At 40.9% G+C, this 23,756-nt stretch overlaps 1 protein-coding gene across 1 annotated transcript in view; it reads right to left on the bottom strand.

Moving 5' to 3' along the window:
• Nucleotides 1-23,756, bottom strand: part of CLHC1 (clathrin heavy chain linker domain containing 1) — a 114,089-nt gene that overhangs the window by 26,315 nt on the left and 64,018 nt on the right. The window lies entirely within an intron of this gene.

The following is a 23,756-nucleotide window of genomic DNA, read 5'->3' as shown; positions in this document are numbered from 1 at the left end:
TAAACACAAAGTTATTGGTTTAAGTATTTTGAAAATGCAGTGCTGAAAATAGTGGGCAGGATAACGTGACATCATCAGTGAATAAAAGATATAACTTTTAGAACGTTATGAAACTTCGTTTTGGAGAAAATATAGGTCAGTAGGTTTTAATTAATGTTTATTAACTTTAATATGTTAGTTGTTTAGCTTAAAAATTATAACAGAAAGTAATCCTTTAAGAACCAAGTTTAAGCTCCATGGAGGAGCAACAGGTTTAAACACAGGCTTAATTCTAACCAAAGCCTGACAAAATGCCTGGACGTCTGGAAACTCTGCCAGACGCTTGTGCAAAAGGATAGACAGAGCAGAAATCTGTCCCTTTAAAGAACTAGCTGATAATCCTTTATCCAAACCCTCTTGGAGAAAGGACAATATCCTAGGAATCCTAACCTTACTCCATGAGTAATTCTTGGATTCACACCAATGAAGATATTTGCGCCATATCTTATGGTAGATTTTCCTGGATACAGGCTTTCGTGCCTGTATTAAGGTATCAATGACTGACTCGGAGAAGCCACGCCTTGATAAAATCAAGCGTTCAATCTCCAGGCAGTCAGTCTCAGAGAAATTAGATTTGGATGATTGAAAGGACCTTGTAGTAGAAGGTCTTGTCTCAGAGGCAGAGGCCAAGGTGGAAAGGATGACATGTCCACCAGGTCTGCATACCAGGTCCTGCGTGGCCACGCAGGCGCGATCAAGATCAATGATGCTCTCTCCTGTTTGATTTTGACAATCAGTAGAGGGAGCAGAGGAAACGGTGGAAACACATAAGCCAGGTTGAAGAACCACGGTGCTGCTAGAGCATCTATCAGCGTCGCTTCTGGGTCCCTGGACCTGGATCCGTAACAAGGAAGCTTGGCGTTCTGGCGAGACGCCATGAGATCCAATTCTGGTGTGCCCCAACGATGAACCAATTGAGCAAACACCTCCGGATGGAGTTCCCACTCCCCCGGATGAAAAGTCTGACGACTTAGAAAATCCGCCTCCCAGTTCTCTACACCTGGGATATGGATCGCTGATAGATGGCAAGAGTGAATCTCTGCCCAGCGAATTATCTTGGAGACTTCTAACATCGCTAGGGAGCTCCTGGTCCCCCCTTGATGGTTGATGTAAGCCACAGTCGTGATGTTGTCCGACTGAAATCTGATGAACCTCAGGGTTGCTAACTGAGGCCAAGCTAGAAGAGCATTGAATATTGCTCTTAACTCCAGAATATTTATTGGGAGGAGTTTCTCCTCCTGAGTCCACGATCCCTGAGCCTTCAGGGAATTCCAGACTGCACCCCAACCTAGAAGGCTGGCATCTGTTGTTACAATTGTCCAATCTGGCCTGCGAAAGGTCATACCTTTGGACAGATGGACCCGAGATAGCCACCAGAGAAGAGAATCTCTGGTCTCTTGATCCAGATTTAGCAGAGGGGACAAATCTGTGTAATCCCCATTCCACTGACTGAGCATGCATAATTGCAGCGGTCTGAGATGTAGGCGCGCAAATGGCACTATGTCCATCGCCGCTACCATTAAGCCGATCACTTCCATGCACTGAGCCACCGAAGGGTGCGGAATGTAGTGAAGAGCACGGCAGGAATTTAGAAGCTTTGATAACCTGGACTCCGTCAGGTAAATTTTCATTTCTACAGAATCTATCAGAGTTCCTAGGAAGGAAACCCTTGTGAGGGGTGATAGAGAACTCTTTCCCTCGTTCACTTTCCACCCATGCGACCTCAGAAATGCCAACACTATGTCCGTATGAGATTTGGCAATTTGGAAGTTTGACACCTGTATCAGGATGTCGTCTAGATAAGGGGCCACTGCTATGCCCCGTGGTCTTAGGACCGCCAGAAGAGACCCCAGAACCTTTGTAAAAATTCTTGGGGCTCTAGCTAACCTGAAGGGAAGAGCCACAAACTGGTAATGCCTGTCTAGAAAGGCAAACCTTAGGAACCGATGATGATCTTTGTGAATCGGTATGTGAAGGTAAGCATCCTTCAAATCCACTGTGGTCATGTACTGACCCTCCTGGATCATAGGTAGGATTGTCCGAATAGTTTCCATTTTGAATGATGGAACTCTGAGGAATTTGTTTAAGATCTTTAGATCCAAAATTGGTCTGAAGGTTCCCTCTTTTTTGGGAACCACAAACAGATTTGAATAAAATCCCTGTCCTTGTTCCATCTGTGGAACTGGATGGATCACTCCCATTATTAGGAGGTCTTGCACACAGCGTAAGAATGCCTCTTTCTTTATCTGGTTTACAGATAATCTCGAAAGGTGAAATCTCCCTTGTGGGGGGGAAGCTTTGAAGTCCAGAAGATATCCCTGAGATATGATCTCCAACGCCCAGGGATCCTGAACATCTCTTGCCCACGCCTGGGCGAAGAGAGAAAGTCTGCCCCTACTAGATCCGTTGCCGGGGAGGGGGCCGTTCCTTCATGCTGTCTTAGAGGCAGCAGCAGGCTTTCTGGCCTGCTTGCCTTTGCTCCAGGCCTGGTTAGATTTCCAGGCCGGCTTGGATTGCGCAAAAGTTCCCTCTTGTTTTGTAGCAGAGGAAGTTGATGCTGCACCTGCCTTGAAGTTTCGAAAGGCACGAAAATTAGACTGTTTGGCCCTTGATTTGGCCCTGTCCTGAGGAAGGGTATGACCCTTACCTCCAGTAATGTCAGCAATAATTTCCTTCAAACCAGGCCCGAATAGGGTCTGCCCCTTGAAGGGAATGTTAAGTAATTTAGACTTTGAAGTCACGTCAGCTGACCAAGATTTAAGCCATAGCGCCCTACGCGCCAGGATGGCGAATCCAGAATTCTTAGCCGTTAGTTTAGTCAAATGAACAATGGCATCAGAAACAAAAGAATTAGCTAGCTTAAGTGTTCTAAGCTTGTCAAGTATTTCAGTCAATGGAGTAGCTGTCTGAAAGGCCTCTTCCAGAGACTCAAACCAGAACGCCGCAGCAGCAGTGACAGGAGCAATGCATGCAAGGGGCTGCAGGATAAAACCTTGTTGAATAAACATTTTCTTAAGGTAACCTTCTAATTTTTTATCCATTGGATCTGAAAAAGCACAACTGTCCTCGACAGGGATAGTGGTACGCTTTGCTAAAGTAGAAACTGCTCCCTCCACCTTAGGGACCGTCTGCCATAAGTCCCGTGTGGTGGCGTCTATTGGAAACATTTTTCTAAAAATAGGAGGGGGGGAAAACGGCACACCGGGTCTGTCCCACTCCTTAGTAATAATTTCTGTAAACCTTTTAGGTATTGGAAAAACGTCAGTACACACCGGCACCGCGTAGTATTTATCCAGTCTACACAATTTCTCTGGCACTGCAATTGTGTCACAGTCATTCAGAGCAGCTAAAACCTCTCCAAGCAACACCCGGAGGTTCTCAAGCTTAAATTTAAAAGTAGACATATCTGAATCAGGTTTCCCCGAGTCAGAGACGTCACCCACAGACTGAAGCTCTTCCTTAGCTTCTGCATATTGTGACGCAGTATCAGACATGGGCCTTAAAACATCTGCGCGCTCTGTATTACGTCTAACCCCAGAGCTATTGCGCTTTCCTCTGAATTCAGGCAGTCTGGCCAATACTGCTGACAGGGTATTATCCATGATTGCCGCCATGTCCTGCAAAGTAATCTCTATGGGCGTCTTTGATGTACTTGGCGCTATTTTAGCGTGAGTCCCTTGAGCGGGAATCAAAGGGTCCGACACGTGGGGAGAGTTAGTCGGCATAACTTCCCCCTCGTCAGAATCCTCTGGTGATAATTCTTTTAAAGATAACAGCTGATCTTTATTGTTTAAAGTGAAATCAATACATTTAGTACACATTCTCCTATGGGGTTCCACCATGGCTTTTAAACATAATGAACAAGGAGTTTCCTCTATGTCAGACATGTTTATACAGACTAGCAATGAGACTAGCAAGCTTGGAAAACACTTTAAATCAAGTTAACAAGCAATATAAAAAAAACGTTACTGTGCCTTTAAGAGAAACAAATTTTGCCAAAATTTGAAATAACAGTGAAAAAAGGCAGTTAAACTAACGAAAAATTTTTACAGTGTATGTAACAAGTTAGCAGAGCATTGCACCCACTTGTAAATGGATGATTAACCCCTTAATACAAAAAACAGATTAACAAAACAAAAAATATGTTTTTTAAACAGTCATAACAACTGCCACAGCTCCTACTTTTGAAGCCTTTTGAGCCCTTCAGAGATGTCCTATAGCATGCAGGGGACTGCTGAGGGAAGCTGAATGTCACAGTTTGTAATTTTAACTGCACCAACTGTAACTTTTATACTATAACAGTGGAAAGCCTCAGGAAACTATTTCTAGGCAAAAGTAAAGCCAGCCAAGTGGAAAAAACTAGGCCCCAATAAGTTTTATCACCAAAGCATATATAAAAACGATTAAACATGCCAGCAAACGTTTTATATTGCACATTAATCAGAGTATATACCTCTGATAGCAAGCCTGATACTAGTCGCTATTAAATCACTGTATTTAGGCTTTAACTTAGATTAATCCGGTATCAGCAGCATTTTCTAGCAAATTCCATCCCTAGAAAAACTTAACTGCACATACCTTATTGCAGGATACCCTGCACGCCATTCTCCCTCTGAAGTTACCTCACTCCTCAGACATATGTGAGAATAGCAGTGGATCTTAGTTACTTCTGCTAAGATCATAGAAAAAAGCAGGCAGATTCTTCTTCTAAATGCTGCCTGAGATAAAATAGTACACTCCGGTACCATTTAAAAACAATAAACTTATGATTGAAGAAAAAACTAACTATATTTTACCACTTTCCTCTTACTACCTCCAGCTATGTTGAGAGCTTGCAAGAGAATGACTGGATATGGCAGTTAGGGGAGGAGCTATATAGCAGCTCTGCTGTGGGTGATCCTCTTGCAACTTCCTGTTGGGAAGGAGAATATCCCACAAGTAATGGATGATCCGTGGACTGGATACACCTAACAAGAGAAAACAATTTATGTAAGAACTTACCTGATAAATTAATTTCTTTCATAGTGGCAAGAGTCCATGAGCTAGTGACGTATGGGATATACAATCCTACCAGGAGGGGGCAAAGTTTCCCAAACCTCAAAATGCCTATAAATACATCTCCCACGTCATTAACACCTCAGTTTAACGTATAGCCAAGTAGTGAGGTGTAAAAAAAGTAGTAAAAAGCATACAAAAAGAGGAACTGGAAAAAATAATGTGCTTTATACAAAAAAAACATAACCCCCAAAAAATTGGGTGGGTCTCATGAACTCTTGCCACTATGAAAGAAATTAATTTATCAGGTAAGTTCTTACATAAATTATTTTTTCTTTCATGTAACTGGCAAGAGTCCATGAGCTAGTGACGTATGGGATATAATACCCAAGATGTGGAAGTTCACAAGTCACTAGAAAGGGAGGGATAAAATAAAAACAGCTATATCTGCTGAGAAATTAAATAAAAAAAATGTTTAAGTTTTTCTTAAAAATATAAAAAAAACTCAAATAATTTAACTAGCATTTGAGCACTAAAGAGGGAATTATGTCTCGGAGATGACCGCTCAGCAGTGGCGCGAGTCGCCATCTTGGATTCTTGACACTACGCTACATGTTATGTGAGTCCTTCTATTCAGCACTCTACCCACTTATTAGAACATCACGGAGTCTAGACATAATACTCCCTCGATATACCGGGGTAAGAAACAACCCTCCACTCACACTAATGATCCAGCCTACCTTATATATCACTAAATATGGAAGCATGCATAAACAAAGTGATACGCAATTTAATTGTCACATTAGAGTCCCAGTACAATGCTCTAATTCAGGAGCTGAGGTCCGATCCCAGCACAGTCCAAAGCTGCTACGAGGAACATGGAACAGAGCCTAATGATAATGGGTCTCCACCTGATACTTCAGCCTACTCCTACGATATGATTCAGCCCGCAGGACATAATGTATTAGAGGATCAGCTGGGGAAGAAAGAATAGCTTTTTCCGTTGACTCAGGAGGACTCTTGGAATAATTCTGAAGCCTGTCCTACATCAGACTTTCCATGCAAAACATACAGCCACTGGGACCTGATAATCTGGGACTTTTTCAGTTTAATGACGTTGCTGGGTTTACTGCAGTATTTACTTTGATTTGCACAGTCTGTATCACCACTGTTTATATGCTGCCTTAAGACTGGCATTGGGTAATGTTTTTTAGGGCACTTTGTTTACTTCTGGAGCTATACCCCTGTGACACTGATTTCCTAACGGTTATATTGATGATGACTATAATGTCTGATGTTTAGTTCACCCAATTTGTGGATTTATTCTACTCAATTTACGGTTGAGCTTTATAATCTTTCCGCTCCCACTCACAACAGACATTTCGTTGCATATGCTATGAATACTATTACTGTTTTGTATTTACTTACTATTTTATGCTAGTTTAAGGACAGCTCACTTTTGAAATGTTATTTAGTGTTGCGATGTTATATATCTACATCTTCAAAGCATACAGGTATTATCTTTTGCACGTCAAAGATGTTACGGAGTTGTACATATGGGATATAACCTTATCACTAGTAACCTGGAAACTAGGGTTTCTAAGCTAGACAGGATTGATCTATTATATTAAATGTTGGAGTGTGTTGCTTGTGGCCAGAGCAGCATACTGTAGTATTCCTGTAGTGGATAACTTGATATCTAAAAGCTATCATTAAAGCCTTGCTTATATAGTATCCCATATCTGCTAAGCTAGTGCTTTAGGCATAATTTCTCTATATAGCTATCCATCCTATACAAAGTGCATAATGGTGAATAGCCTGTATTTGTACACTTAAATTTTGTGATACCGAACTGTTTTTCTATTTGAAGTTGGACAGCTTAATTGAGGGTATTTTTCCTGTACTAATACTATTATTGTATACTACATAGTTAAGACTTCGTAAGTTTTCTTAGTTAATTTTTCTACTTATTTCTTGCCAAATAATACTTTTCACAAAGACCGGGCAGTAGTCGGTTATAACCTAAGTAAAAGTATGTCATAAAAGAACTTTAAGGGCATAGATAAACTTATAATACACCCTGGCTTTAATAATATAAATTTAGTCTCACTAGTTCAGGTACTGTTGTACTTTGGATATTTTTCCCCTTTTTAACAGGTCTTAGACCATTTTATGAAGAGACCTGACTCCTTGTTGTTATACTTAGATTTGTATTCTTGTACCTAGAGGTCTCCCTATATTTACAAGGTTTTGTAATCCTACTGAGAGTAGATTTGTACTGTCTACATAAGTTTCTCACAAATCCTATTATTATATGTTTGGAGGTCTATGGTGGCTATGAATGTTAATTAGCTTATAGCTTTGCAAGAAGAAACAGAAGATTATTGGGTTATTGCACTACTGCTTAGAGCTGAAAAGAGACCATGACATAGTTAGAATATACCCACATGTTCATTATTATGTTTTCTTAAGGATGTTCAGTTGTTTGCTCTAAGTTCCTTTATTCTATATATTATTTTCTAAAAAATTTAGGGATATTAGGATTGATACTAATGTTTTTTAAAATACATGGGTATATGGAATTTTCTGTCTGTTTATACGTGAGGGTTACTGATGGACTCATGACTCATGCTTCTCTCAAATATGTGACATAGGAGCATGTTAAACCTGACATGATAGGCCCTGAGAGACTTAAACACATTACAATTTCTCTACCCTATTAAGTTTATACCCTACTATTTATTTCCCCTATAAGACTACTATATCCCAGACTTGTTAATATAGCTGTTTTTTGTATTATAATAGTAAACAATCCCTCAGTTCTCCGTACACAAGTTTATCCGCTTGACTTCTTAAACAGGGACATAAGATGGAGCAATATAACAGATTACTGCTGATGATAGTAGGATGAAGCTTTTCTTATGCTTTAGCTTAGGCTGTAGCATATAGGGCTACCTTAGCTTTCATAGGATATATTTACCATAATGGCCCGCCCCCCCCAACTTAATCCACCCCCTAATTAACAATGGCTCTTGTCCACTGATCTACTCAATCTACCACTTAAACCATGTTACTATTCACTTACACATATAGGTGCGCTCACCGTTTACTTAATTCTTGGGTTCTTATACATTAGAGGTGACTGATTATCCTTAACTCTTGAGCCATCTGTATTCCACATGCCTCAATAATAGGTTCTCCAAATCTATCCACCTATACCATTGTATGACCCGCTATACCACTTAGTACATGGTTTATAGAAAAAGAGGTTACTAATATCTTTGCACAGGTTATTCCTTACTGATTTAACTATTGCTCTACTACTAGTCAACATTAGACATTGAATGGAAAAAACTGTATTTATTGTTGTTAACTTCTAATGCGATATGATGTTATATACTTAACCTGTGTAAATTGGTCATTGAATGTTACACTGTCTTCTAACCTCAATAAAAAACATTGTTTAAAAAAAAAAAAAACTCAAATCAGCTGCCTGAAGAACCTTTCTACCAAAGGCTGCTTCCGAAGAAGCAAACACATCAAAATGGTAACATTTAGTAAATGTATGCAAAGAAGACCAAGTTGCTGCTTTGCAAATTTGATCAACTGAAGTTTCATTCTTGGAAGCCCAAGAAGTGGCAACTGATCTAGTAGAATGAGCTGTAATTCTCTGAGATGGAGACTGCCCCGCCTCTAAATAAGCTTTGTGAATCAAAAGTTTCAACCAAGATGCCAGAGAAATGGCAGAGGCTTTCTGACCTTTCCTGGAACCAGAAAAAATAACAAATATACTAGAAGTCTTTCTGAAATCTTTAGTAGCATCAACATAATATTTCAAAGCTCTTACCACATTCAAAGAATGTAAAAACCTTTCAAGAGTATTCTTAGGATTAGGACACAAGGAGGGAACAACTAATTCCCAATGAATGTTCTGAGAATTTACAACTTTAGGCAAAAATGTAAACGAAGTCCGCAAAACAGCTTTATCTTGATGGAAAATCAGATAAGGAGACTCACAAGAGAGAGCAGACAATTCAGAAACTCTTCTGGCAGAAGAGATAGCCAAAAGAAATAACACTTTCCAAGAAAGTAATTTAATATCCAGAGAATGCATGGGTTCAAAAGGAGAAACCTGTAAAATATTCAATACCAAATTGAGACTCCAAGGAGGAGAAATAGATTTAATAACAGGTTTGATACAAGTCAAAGCCTGAACAAAACAGTGAATATCTGGAAGCTTAGCAATCTTTTTATGAAATAAAAAAGAAATTGTCCTTCCAAAGTATTTGCAGACAACCCTTTATCTAAACCATCCTGAAGAAACTGTAAAATCCTAGGAATTCTGAAAGAATGCCAAGAATAATTATGGGTGGAACACCATGAAATATATGTTTTCCAAACCCGATGATAAATCTTCCTTGAAACAGACTTACGAGCCTGTATCATAGTGCTAATCACCGAGTCAGAGAAACCTCTACTAACTGACTAAGCACTAAGTGTTCAATTTCCATGCCTTCGAATTTAGAGATTTGAGATCCTGATGGAAAAACGGCCCTTGAGACAGAAGGTCTGGCCTTAAAGGAAGTGGCCAAGGCTGGCAACTGAACATCCGGACAAGATCCGCATACCAAAACCTGTGAGGCCATGCAGGTGCTATCAGAAACACATAAGATTGTTCCATTATGATCTTCGAGAACACCCTCGGAAGAAGAATCAGAGGCGGAAAAATGTAAGCAGGTTGGTAAAACCAAGGAACTGCTAAAGCATCCACTATCTCCGCCTGAGTATCCTTGGACCTGGAAAAGTATCCAGGAAGCTTCTTGTTTAGACGAGAGGCCATCAGATCTATTTCTGGAAGACCCCACATCTGTACAAGATGAAAAAACACATCTGATGTAGAGACCACTCCCCCGGATGTAAAGTCTGAGATAATCTGCTTCCCAATTGTCTACACCTGGGATATGAATCGCAGAAATTTGACAAGAGTTGGATTCCGCCCAAGAAAGTATCCGAGATACTTCTTTCATAGCTGAAGGACTGCAAGTCCCTCATTGATGATTGACATATGCCACTGCTGTGATATTGTCTGTCTGAAAATGAATGTAAAGTTCTTTCTTCAATAGAGGCCAAGCCTGAAGAGCTCTGAAAATATCACAGCGTTCTAAAATATTGATTGGTAACCTTGCCTCTTGAGGATACCAAACCCCTTGTGCTGTCAGAGACCCCCAGAAAGCTCCCCAGCCTGTAAGACTTGCATCTGTTGAGATCACAGTCCAGGAAGGACGAACAAAGGAGGCCCCTTGAACAATAAGTTGATGGTCTAACCACCAAGTCAGAGAGAGTTGAATGTTGGGATTTAAGTATATCAGTTGTGATATCTGAGTAAAATCCCTGCACCAATGGTGCAACATGCAAATCTGTAGAGGCCTCGTATGAAAACGAGCAAAGGGGATCGCGTCCAATGCTGCAGTCATGAGACCTAAAACTTCCATGCATATAGCCACTGAAGGGAATGGAAGAAACTGCAGGTTTAGACAAGCTAAAACAAACTTCATTTGTCTCTTGTCTGTCAGAGAAAGAGTCATGGACACTGAATCTATCTGGAAACCTAAAAAAAGTGACCCTTGTCTGAGGAATCAAGAAACTCTTTTGTAAATTGATCCTCCAACCATGTCTTTGAAGAAACCACACTAGTTGTTTCATGTGAGATTCTGCTAAATGAAAAGATTGAGCTAGTACCAAGATATTGTCCAAATAAAGAAACACCTCAATACCCTGCTCTCTGATTACTGATAGAAGGGCACCTAAAACTATTAAGAATATTCTTGGTGCTGTTGCAAGGCCAAACAGAAGAGCGGCAAATTGGTAAAGCTTGTTTAGAAAAGAGAATCTCAGAAAACGATAGTGATCTGGATTAATCGGATTGTGAAGGTAAGCGTCCTGTAAGTCTATTGTGGACATGAAGTGACCTTGCTGAACAAAAGGCAGAATAGTCCTTAAAGTCACCATCTTGAAAGTTGGGACTCTTACAAAACCATTTAAAGTTTTCAGATCCAAAATAGGTCTGAAATAAAACCCCCAATCGTTGTTCCTGCTGTGAAACTGGGAAAAATGACCAGTTCATTAAAGTTCTAGATCTGAAACATATCAGAAAGACTTGAGCTTTTACTGGGTTTTTTTTTTGTTACATGGGTAAGAAAGAATCTTATTGTGAATCATATTCGAGACCCCTAAGAAATTATATTCTGAATCCACTGATTTTGGACAGAGTCTGTCCAAACTCTTTGAAATAGCTTTAGTCTGCCCCCAGAAGAACTGACTTGAGAGCCACATCTTCATATAGGTTTAGGGGCAAGATTTGGTTTCTTATAAGGCTTTGATTTATTCCAATTCGGAGATGGACTCCAATTAGAGCCAGAGGCCTTAGGGTAAGGAGTGGTTTTCTGTTCTCTATTCAAATGAAAGGAACGAAAACGATTGGGAGCTTTAAACCTACCCTAAGATTTCTTGTCTTGGGGCAGAAAAACTCCCTTACCCCCAGTGACAGTGGAGATAATAGAATCCAATTGTGAACCAAAAAGATCTTTACCTTGAAAAGAGAGAGATAATAATCTAGTTTTATACACCATGTCAGCATTCAAAGATTTAAGCCATAAAGCTTTTCTAGTTAGAATGGCTAAAGACTTGGATTTGACATTGATCTTCCTAACATCAAATATAGCATCACAAATAAAATGATTTGCATGTTAAAGTAAAACAATAATGTTAGATAATTCAGAATCTAAAGACAACTGCTGTGCTAAACTGTCCAACCAAAAAGTAGAAGCAGCAGCAACATCAACCATAAATATATAAGGTCTAAGAATATAGCCAGAAAGTCAATATGCCCTTCTTGGATAAGATTCAAGCTTCCTATCTAAAGGATCCTTGGCTACAGGTTAAGGATACAATTTCTTAAACCTAGAAGAAGGGTTCAAAGAGGTACCAGGCTTAGACCATTCTTTAGCAATCACATAAGAGATAGCGTCAGGAATAGGAAATACTTCAGGAGTAATAACAGTAGTCTTAAATACAGAATTTAGACAATTACTAGCTTTATCATCAGGAGATTTAGACTCCTCAATCCCCAAAGTAAACAAAACTTCCTTTAAGAGAGAACGAATATATTCTAACTTAAATAAAACAGATTTGTCTATATCAGTCTCTGACGTGGCATCCTCTGAATCAGAGGAGACCCCATCAGTAGAGGACACGTCTGTATGCTGAAGTTCAGAACTTAATTCACTAAGTTTCGGAAAATGTTGCAAAAAACCTTATACATTTATTTGAAGGCAAAATAGCAGTCATTGCCTTCTCTTTAGCTGTAACAATAAAATCTTACATTTCTGCAGTAATGCTATGTACATTTAGACTGAGATAGAATAACAGTGTGTGTATTTGTACTCATAGATATATTTAACAGTTTGTTAAACAAAAGCCACATAATATAGCTGAATAATTTAGATCAGCTTAATTACAACATGCATACTTAGCTTTGTTAAAAGGAAATTTATGCTTACCTGATAAATGTATTTATTTTACGATATGACGAGTCCACGGATTTCATCCTTACTTATGGGATATCGCCTCCTGGTCAGCAGGAGGAGACAAAGAGCTCCACAGCAGAGCTGCATATATAGCGCCTCCCTTCCCTCCCACTCCAGTCATTCGACCGAAGTTAGGAAGAGAAAAGAAAAGCCAAGGAGCAGAGGTGACTGAAGTTTAACAAAAATAAAAACCTGTCTCTAACAAAACGACAGGGTGGGCCGTGGACTCGTCATATCGTAAAATAAATAAATTTATCAGGTAAGCATAAATTTCCTTTTCTTTTACAAGATATGACGAGTCCACGGATTTCATCCTTACTTATGGGATACAATACCAAAGCTATAGGACACGGATGAAAGGGAGGGACAAGACAGGAACCTAAACGGAAGGCACCACTGCTTGAAGAACCTTTCTCCCAAAAACAGCCTCAGACGAAGCAAAAGTATCAAATTTGTAAAATTTGTAAAAAGTGTGAAGAGATGACCAAGTTGCAGCCTTGCAAATCTGTTCAACAGAAGCATCATTTTTAAATGCCCATGTGGAAGCCACAGCCCTAGTAGAATGAGCCGTAATACGTTCTGGAGGCTGCTGTCCAGCAGTCTCATATGCAACACTGATGATACTCTTCAGCCAAAAAGAAAGAGAGGTAGCCGTAGCTTTCTGACCCCTACGTTTCCCAGCAAAAACAACAAATAATGAAGATGTTTGACGAAAATCCTTAGTCGCCTGCAAGTAGAACTTCAAGGCACGGACTACGTCCAAATTATGTAACAGACACTCCTTCTTAGAAGAAGGGTTAGGACACAAGGAAGGAACAACAATTTCCTGATTAATATTTTTTTTAGAAACAACCTTAGGAAGAAAACCCAGTTTGGTACGTAACACCACCTTATCAGCATAGAAAATAAGATAAGGCGAATCACATTGTAATGCCGAAAGCTCAAAAACTCTGCGAGCAGAAGAAATAGCAACCAAAAATAAAACTTTCCAAGATAATAACTTAATATCTATGGAATGCATAGGTTCAAACGGAACCCCTTGAAGAACATTAAGAACTAAATTCAAGCTCCAAGGAGGAGCAATTGGTCTAAACACAGGCCGGATTCTAGTCAGGGTCTGACAAAAAGATTGAACATCTGGAACATCTGCCAGACGCTTGTGTAGCAAAATAGACAAAGCAGAAATCTGTCCCTTTAAGGAACTTGCTGACAACCCTTTCTCCAATCCTTCTTGGAGAAAAGATAAAATCCTGGGAATCTTAATCCTACTCCATGAGTAGCCCTTGGATTCACACCAATAAAGATATTTACGCCATATCTTATGGTAAATCTTTCTAGTAACAGGCTTGCGTGCCTGAATCAAGGTATCAATGACCGCATCAGAGAACCCCCGCTTAGATAAAATCAAGCGTTCAATCTCCAAGCAGTCAGCTGCAGAGAAATTAGATTCAGATGATGGAAGGGTCCCTGAATGAGAATGTCTTGCCTCAATGGAAGCTTCCACGGCGGCAGAGAGGACATGTCCACCAGATCGGCATACCAAGTCCTGCGAGGCCACGCAGGAGCGATTAGAATCACCGAAGCCCTCTCCTGTTTGATCCGTGCAATCACCCGGGGAAGGAGAGCAAACGGTGGGAACACATAAGCTAGGTTGAACGACCAAGGCACTGCCAAGGCATCTATCAGTTCAGCCTGAGGCTCCCTGGACCTGGATCCGTACTTTGAGAGCTTGGCATTCTGATGAGACGCCATCAGATCCAAATCCGGTCTGCCCCACCTGAGTATCAGACTGGCAAAGACCTCCGGGTGGAGTTCCCATTCCCCCGGATGAAACGTCTGTCTGCTCAAAAAATCCGCCTCCCAGTTGTCCACTCCTGGGATGTAGATTGCTGACAGATAACAAGAGTGAGCCTCCGCCCACCGAATTATCTTGGACACTTCTGTCATCGCTAAGGAACTCCTTGTTCCTCCCTGATGATTGATGTAAGCCACAGTCGTGATGTTGTCCGACTGAAATCAGATGAATTTGGCCGAAGCCAACTGAGGCCAAGTCTGAAGCTCATTGAATATTGCTCTCAATTCCAGAATATTGATTAGAAGTAGAGACTCCGACTGAGTCCACACACCCTGAGCCTTCAGGGAATTCCAGACTGCTCCCCATCCTATCTATCTGAGGAGACAAATCTGCATAATCTCCATTCCACTGCTTGAGCATGCTCAGTTGTAGCGGTCTGAGATGAAAACGAGCAAAAGGAATGATGTCCATTGCCGCCACCATCAATCCAATTACCTCCATGCACTGAGCCACTGATGGCCGAGGATTGGACTGAAGGGCTCGGCATGTATTCAAAATCTTTAATTTTCTGACCTCCGTCAAGAAAATTTTCATGGCTATAGAATCTATTAGAGTTCCCAGGAAAGGAACCCTTGTCTGTGGAATTAGTGAACTCTTTTCTAGATTTACCTTCCACCAGTGAGTCCTTAAAAAGGACCGAACCATGTCCGTATGAGACTTTGTCAGTTGATAAGACGGCGCCTGGGTCAGAATATCGTCCAGATAAGGCGCCACTGCAATGCCCCGCGGTCTGAGAACCGCCAGCAGAGACCCTAGAACCTTCGTGAAGATCCTGGGTGCCGTGGCCAACCCGAAAGGAAGAGCCACGAACTGAAAATGTTTGTTCAGGAAGGCAAACCTTAGAAACTGGTGATGATCTTTGTGGATAGGAATATGAAGATAAGCATCCTTTAAGTCCACGGTAGTCATATATTGACCCTCCTGGATCAATGGAAGAATTGTCCGAATCGTCTCCATCTTGAAGGATGGGACTCTGAGGAACTTGTTTAAACTCTTGAGGTCTAAAATGGGTCGAAACGTTCCCTCTTTTTTGGGAGCCACAAAAAGGTTTGAGTAAAATCCCTGTCCCTGTTCCTGTTTTTGAACAGGACAAATTACTCCCATAGTGGAGAGGTCTTTTATACAACGTAAGAACGCCTCTCTTTTTATCTGGTCTACAGATAATCGTGAAAGAAGAAACCTTCCCCTTGGGAAGGAATTTTTTAACTCCAACTGATACCCTTGAGACACGATTTCCAGTGTCCAGGGATCCTGAACGTCTCTTATCCAAGCCTGGACAAAGAGAGAAAGTCTGCCCCCTACTAGATCCGGTCCCGGATCGGGGGCCGCCCCTTCATGCTGTCTTGGGAGCAGCAGCGGGCTTCTTGGGTTGTTTACCCTTGTCTGGTTGGGTCTCCAGATGGACTTGGCTTGTGCAAAGTTCCCTTCCTGCTTAGTGGAAGAGGAAGAGGGGGCACCCTTGAAATTTCAAAAGGAACGAAAATTACTCTGTCTACCCCTCTGCTTAGACGTTTTATCCTGAGGTAGAAGATGACCCTTACCTCCCGTAATGTCAGAAATTATCTCTTTCAAGTCAGGCCCGAATAGAGTCTTCCCCTTGAAAGGAATAGCCAAAAGTTTGGATTTAGAGAACACATCCGCAGACCAAGATTTTAACCATAAGGCTCTGCGCACTAGAATGGCAAATCCTGCATTCTTAGCCGCCAATTTGGCTATCTGAAAGGCGGCATCCGTAACAAAAGAATTAGCCAGCTTAAAGGGACAGTAAACCTTAAAAATAATGTTATATAATTCTGCACATAGTGCAGAATTATATAACATTATTTAAGTGCTATAGTTCTAAAACCCTTTTTCTCTTTTAATATGTAAAAATTATGGCGCTTTTACAGACCCGCTCTCTGCTCTCTGCTGAGGGGGTCTGTAATATTTAGTCAGCGCATCGGGCCAGCTGTATAGTCACAGCCCGGCCCGACCGCGCCATAGCACTAAGTGCAGCTCGCTCCTGTCACAGGAGCGAGCTGCACTTAGTCTTATGGCGCGGTCGGGCCGGGCTGTGACTATACAGCTGGCCCGATGCGCTGACTAAATATTACAGACCCGCTCAGCAGAGAGCAGAGAGCGGGTCTGTAAAAGTGCCATAATTTTTACATATTAAAAGAGAAAAAAGAGTTTTAGAACTATAGCACTTAAATAATGTTATATAATTCTGCACTATGTGCAGAATTATATAACATTATTTTTAAGGTTTACTGTCCCTTTAAGGGCCTTAATTCTATCCATTATTTCCTCTAAAGAAGTCTCAGTCTTAAGAGACTCTTCTAAGGCCTCAAACCAAAAGGAAGCCGCAGTTGTGACTGGTACAATGCAGGCCGTCGGTTGTAAAAGAAGGTCATCCATTTTGACAACCTGAACAGAAAAATGCAAGCTTGGTCAGGCACACTGAAAAATATAAGAGTAAAAAATCTTAACTTTTTGTAAAGTAATGTGTCTTTAATAAAAAACGTTTATGTGAACATTGCTTGATGAATATATATCAGATAGTAATCTTTTCACAATCCTCTATTAGTGAGTGATCCGTTTATTCCACATAACAAAAACCAGAAAATTTATCAGTCACCACGCCACAGCTCTGCTGCGGCTCCTACCTGTCCTCACTGAAGCAGCATGTTTTTTTACGATCACTTGTGTAAGCTCTCTCATAAACAAGTGTACGAAGCAGCCGTAATGACAAGCGGTACAACTGCGGTACAATCAGCATAGAAAATAAGATAAGGCGAATCACATTGTAATGCCGAAAGCTCAAAAACTCTGCGAGCAGAAGAAATAGCAACCAAAAATAAAACTTTCCAAGATAATAACTTAATATCTATGGAATGCATAGGTTCAAACGGAACCCCTTGAAGAACATTAAGAACTAAATTCAAGCTCCAAGGAGGAGCAATTGGTCTAAACACAGGCCGGATTCTAGTCAGGGTCTGACAAAAAGATTGAACATCTGGAACATCTGCCAGACGCTTGTGTAGCAAAATAGACAAAGCAGAAATCTGTCCCTTTAAGGAACTTGCTGACAACCCTTTCTCCAATCCTTCTTGGAGAAAAGATAAAATCCTGGGAATCTTAATCCTACTCCATGAGTAGCCCTTGGATTCACACCAATAAAGATATTTACGCCATATCTTATGGTAAATCTTTCTAGTAACAGGCTTGCGTGCCTGAATCAAGGTATCAATGACCGCATCAGAGAACCCCCGCTTAGATAAAATCAAGCGTTCAATCTCCAAGCAGTCAGCTGCAGAGAAATTAGATTCGGATGATGGAAGGCTCCCTGAATGAGAATGTCTTGCCTCAATGGAAGCTTCCACGGCGGCAGAGAGGACATGTCCACCAGATCGGCATACCAAGTCCTGCGAGGCCACGCAGGAGCGATTAGAATCACCGAAGCCCTCTCCTGTTTGATCCGTGCAATCACCCGGGGAAGGAGAGCAAACGGTGGGAACACATAAGCTAGGCTGAACGACCAAGGCACTGCCAAGGCATCTATCAGTTCAGCCTGAGGCTCCCTGGACCTGGATCCGTACTTTGAGAGCTTGGCATTCTGACGAGACGCCATCAGATCCAAATCCGGTCTGCCCCACCTGAGTATCAGACTGGCAAAGACCTCCAGGTGGAGTTCCCATTCCCCCGGATGAAACGTCTGTCTGCTCAAAAAATCCGCCTCCCAGTTGTCCACTCCTGGGATGTAGATTGCTGACAGATAACAAGAGTGAGCCTCCGCCCACCGAATTATCTTGGACACTTCTGTCATCGCTAAGGAACTCCTTGTTCCTCCCTGATGATTGATGTAAGCCACAGTCGTGATGTTGTCCGACTGAAATCAGATGAATTTGGCCGAAGCCAACTGAGGCCAAGTCTGAAGCGCATTGAATATTGCTCTCAATTCCAGAATATTGATTAGAAGTAGAGACTCCGACTGAGTCCACACACCCTGAGCCTTCAGGGAATTCCAGACTGCTCCCCATCCTATCTATCTGAGGAGACAAATCTGCATAATCTCCATTCCACTGCTTGAGCATGCTCAGTTGTAGCGGTCTGAGATGAAAACGAGCAAAAGGAATGATGTCCATTGCCGCCACCATCAATCCAATTACCTCCATGCACTGAGCCACTGATGGCCGAGGATTGGACTGAAGGGCTCGGCATGTATTCAAAATCTTTAATTTTCTGACCTCCGTCAAGAAAATTTTCATGGCTATAGAATCTATTAGAGTTCCCAGGAAAGGAACCCTTGTCTGTGGAATTAGTGAACTCTTTTCTAGATTTACCTTCCACCAGTGAGTCCTTAAAAAGGACAGAACCATGTCCGTATGAGATTTTGTCAGTTGATAAGACGGCGCCTGGGTCAGAATATCGTCCAGATAAGGCGCCACTGCAATGCCCCGCAGTCTGAGAACCGCCAGCAGAGACTCTAGAACCTTCGTGAAGATCCTGGGTGCCGTGGCCAACCCGAAAGGAAGAGCCACGAACTGAAAATGTTTGTTCAGGAAGGCAAACCTTAGAAACTGGTGATGATCTTTGTGGATAGGAATATGAAGATAAGCATCCTTTAAGTCCACGGTAGTCATATATTGACCCTCCTGGATCAATGGAAGAATTGTCCGAATCGTCTCCATCTTGAAGGATGGGACTCTGAGGAACTTGTTTAAACTCTTGAGGTCTAAAATGGGTCGAAACGTTCCCTCTTTTTTGGGAGCCACAAAAAGGTTTGAGTAAAATCCCTGTCCCTGTTCCTGTTTTTGAACAGGACAAATTACTCCCATAGTGGAGAGGTCTTTTATACAACGTAAGAACGCCTCTCTTTTTATCTGGTCTACAGATAATCGTGAAAGAAGAAACCTTCCCCTTGGGAAGGAATTTTTTAACTCCAACTGATACCCTTGAGACACGATTTCCAGTGTCCAGGGATCCTGAACGTCTCTTATCCAAGCCTGGACAAAGAGAGAAAGTCTGCCCCCTACTAGATCCGGTCCCGGATCGGGGGCCGCCCCTTCATGCTGTCTTGGGAGCAGCAGCGGGCTTCTTGGGTTGTTTACCCTTGTCTGGTTGGGTCTCCAGATGGACTTGGCTTGTGCAAAGTTCCCTTCCTGCTTAGTGGAAGAGGAAGAGGGGGCACCCTTGAAATTTCAAAAGGAACGAAAATTACTCTGTCTACCCCTCTGCTTAGACGTTTTATCCTGAGGTAGAAGATGACCCTTACCTCCCGTAATGTCAGAAATTATCTCTTTCAAGTCAGGCCCGAATAGAGTCTTCCCCTTGAAAGGAATAGCCAAAAGTTTGGATTTAGAGAACACATCCGCAGACCAAGATTTTAACCATAAGGCTCTGCGCACTAGAATGGCAAATCCTGCATTCTTAGCCGCCAATTTGGCTATCTGAAAGGCGGCATCCGTAACAAAAGAATTAGCCAGCTTAAAGGGACAGTAAACCTTAAAAATAATGTTATATAATTCTGCACATAGTGCAGAATTATATAACATTATTTAAGTGCTATAGTTCTAAAACCCTTTTTCTCTTTTAATATGTAAAAATTATGGCGCTTTTACAGACCCGCTCTCTGCTCTCTGCTGAGGGGGTCTGTAATATTTAGTCAGCGCATCGGGCCAGCTGTATAGTCACAGCCCGGCCCGACCGCGCCATAGCACTAAGTGCAGCTCGCTCCTGTGCCATAATTTTTACATATTAAAAGAGAAAAAAGAGTTTTAGAACTATAGCACTTAAATGTGCACTATGTGCAGAATTATATAACATTATTATAATTATAATTATTATTATTATTATTTTAAGGTTTACTGTCCCTTTAAGGGCCTTAATTCTATCCATTATTTCCTCTAAAGAAGTCTCAGTCTTAAGAGACTCTTCTAAGGCCTCAAACCAAAAGGCAGCCGCAGTTGTGACTGGTACAATGCAGGCCGTCGGTTGTAAAAGAAGGTCATCCATTTTGACAACCTGAACAGAAAAAGGCAAGCTTGGTCAGGCACACTGAAAAATATAAGAGTAAAAAATCTTAACTTTTTGTAAAGTAATGTGTCTTTAATAAAAAACGTTTATGTGAACATTGCTTGATGAATATATATCAGATAGTAATCTTTTCACAATCCTCTATTAGTGAGTGATCCGTTTATTCCACATAACAAAAACCAGAAAATGTATCAGTCACCACGCCGCAGCTCTGCTGCGGCTCCTACCTGTCCTCACTGAAGCAGCGTGTTTTTTTACGATCACTTGTGTAAGCTCTCTCATAAACAAGTGTACGAAGCAGCCGTAATGACAAGCGGTACAACTGCGCTAAAGCGCGCCAGTACAATGCCCCGCCCCTTGTGGGCGTCAGAACCCGGGAAAAAGAAAAACGTCTATGCAGGCCAAAGCCTCTGAGTAAAGTGAGAACTTAACTCCTACGGCTCCGTAACTCCCAATGTCAGCCCTCTCCACAATAAAATTGAAAAACACGCCTGTAACACATACATGCCAGATTAACGTTTCAGCACTTCTAGTTAAATTCATCTTGCTAGAGTGTCTGAATAAAGATTGCACATATCTCTTTCATATCCCAGCGCAATCATACTAGAGTGTCTGGATAACGCTCTATGTCGGTTCTCATACATCCTCGACATAATAGCCTCATGTCCCCTGAGAAAATAAAAGTACAGACCGTTCTGAGAATGTCACTTTCCTTTCTTATAGTGCAAAAAAAAAACAGAAACAGACTGCACTTACCTGCATGCTGAGGAACAGCATGAGAGACTCACAGTGTCAGGGGGTCTAACCTTCCTCCTGAGGTCCTGTGAAGATAGAAGGGCCTTAGTTAAAATCTCTCTAAGACCATCTCAGCATAGCAGTAACATTATGGCAGGCACAGAGGGGCCAAAAACCCTCAAGTTCCCAGAATCATAAAACTATAACTGCTCATCAGAAAAATAGTACACTTTGGCACCATTTAAAAAATAAAAAACTCTTGATTGAAGAATCTAAACTTACACCTCACTTTACCTCTCTGCTGTGGAGCTCTTTGCCTCCTCCTGCTGACCAGGAGGCGATATCCCATAAGTAAGGATGAAATCTGTGGACTCGTCATATCTTGTAAAAGAAATACCTGTTTAGGCAGCTCAAATCCTATGGTAACATCAGAGGCATGTTCAGTTTGAGACATAATTACAAAAAAAAAAATTAGAAAAAAATTAAAAATAAATTAATTCTGCAAATTTATATTCATGCTCCTATATATGATAAATATATAACAGGCTTGAGAGAATGGGAAACAGAGCGAAAAAAATGATAAAAAAGAAAACTGATTCATAAAAAAAATGGCACACAAAGATGACACGTCACCCTATGACATAAATAGCATCATCACATGTGCGACATGCAAAGCTGAAGAGGATTTCTAAAACACCTATCACTCTAAAAAGCAGGTAAGAATTTTGATTGTATATACAAAAAAACTAAATGTACCAAAATAAAGCCTAATGGATACTGCTATTATAGCTGCATAAAATGTGATTATCAACATTCCATGATACTAACATAATACTTAGCATCCTAATTTATAAATAAATTACTAGCTCCAAAACAACCTGTATGTTTCACAGACTCTACCAACCTTGACAAATAGCCACAAATAAAGTCACTAAAAAAGAGCACTGAATTACTGACTCAAGGCATGTATACAAACAATATATAACAACTTTACTTAAAAAGTGCCCAATCTATAGCTGAGAGTGTCTTATATAATAAAAGTATATACTTACCATGTAAGACACCCATCCACATATAGCAGACAGCCAAACCAGTACTGAAACATATCAGCAGAGGTAATGGTAGAGGAGTATAATAAACGGAGGCAGCAGATGAATCCCTGCGACCGATTTACAGAGAGCCTTAGAATAGATTTCTCATAGGCGAAAACATTATGTTATCAGGCAATACTCCCTTCATATCACTCAGACAAACACTGTACTCAGAGAGGAATTGGGCTTCGAAATGCTTAGAAGCGCCTATCACAGAAGAAATCAAGCATGACTTGCTTCACCACCTCCATAAGGAGGCAAAATTTGTAAAACTGAGGTGCGAGTGAGGTGGGAGGTGTATTTATAGTCATTTTGAGGTTTGCAATACTTTTGCTCTCTCAAGCGCAAAGCCAGACATGAGTTTTGTAGCGCACCTCATAGAAGTCTATTAGTTAGGGGATTTAGCATGGCTGCGCTATCTGACCTCAAGTTGTTAGTGCACGAGGCTTTCACTTGAGCTCTAACATTTTACTTTCTATTTGTAATATGGAAAAAAATATGTGAGCGCTATGGAGTGTGCTCTAGTGATGTTAGCACACCATAAAAATAGCGTATTTATGCTCCACTTGTAATCTAGGCTTATGTGCATGTGACATCACCGTTATAATTCAGTTAGTACAGGGTTTTTTTTTATTCAGAGACTCTTTATTGAAGCTGCATATGTTCTTATACAGATTTTAGGAACATTTATAGGAGATACATTTCACATGTTTTGTGCAATATAATTTTGTTGGGGAGGACAAAGCACAGATGATAGGGGGGATTGCCTGGGGCACATTACATTATATTCACACTTATGATAAAAATAACATTTTAAAATAAAATAAGATATTTTGCTAGCTTAAAATTACACAGGAAATAAGTTAGTTTTAATGAAAGTAACTGTATATAAAAGTCAAATTTAACAAAATGTAGTACAAATAAAGATGCTTAATCGGCTAATGAAAAGCGTTAAACTGCTTTTGCAGCAACAAATTACTGATGCGCGTTTTCTGCCCAGTGGTGCTGTGAATCTGTTTCTTGTATTATGGCACCCAGGAAATAGTAGGAGGAGCCTGGGTGAGACTTGTGACATGATCAAAAGACTAAAATCTTTTTGGCATATTTTTGGTGTTTTAAATTCATAGCAACATGTATGCAGATACCTGCGGCAAGTTCTGGTTCATATTGAAAGTGACAGTGCATTATAATTACAAGACATTTCGGCCAAGTGTAAACATTTTTTAATAGTTTAACATAATTTTATCATTTTCCTTATTTAAAGGAGCCAATCTGGGTTTTAGTCTTTAGACAGCAATGCTAGCCAGTGTCATAAAGTTAGTAATAAAGTGCATTGGTTTGCAGTTGTTATCATTTAAATCCAATTAGGGACATATATGTAGCCGAGTTAGTCTTCAGACGTCAGCAGGGTGCATTTCAAGTTATGTGAATTAGAAAAAC

Source organism: Bombina bombina, chromosome 4, assembly GCF_027579735.1.
Source record: "Bombina bombina isolate aBomBom1 chromosome 4, aBomBom1.pri, whole genome shotgun sequence".
NCBI lineage: Eukaryota > Metazoa > Chordata > Amphibia > Anura > Bombinatoridae > Bombina > Bombina bombina.
Note: the sequence above shows the minus strand (reverse complement) of the source record. Positions and strands in the feature narration are given on the sequence as shown.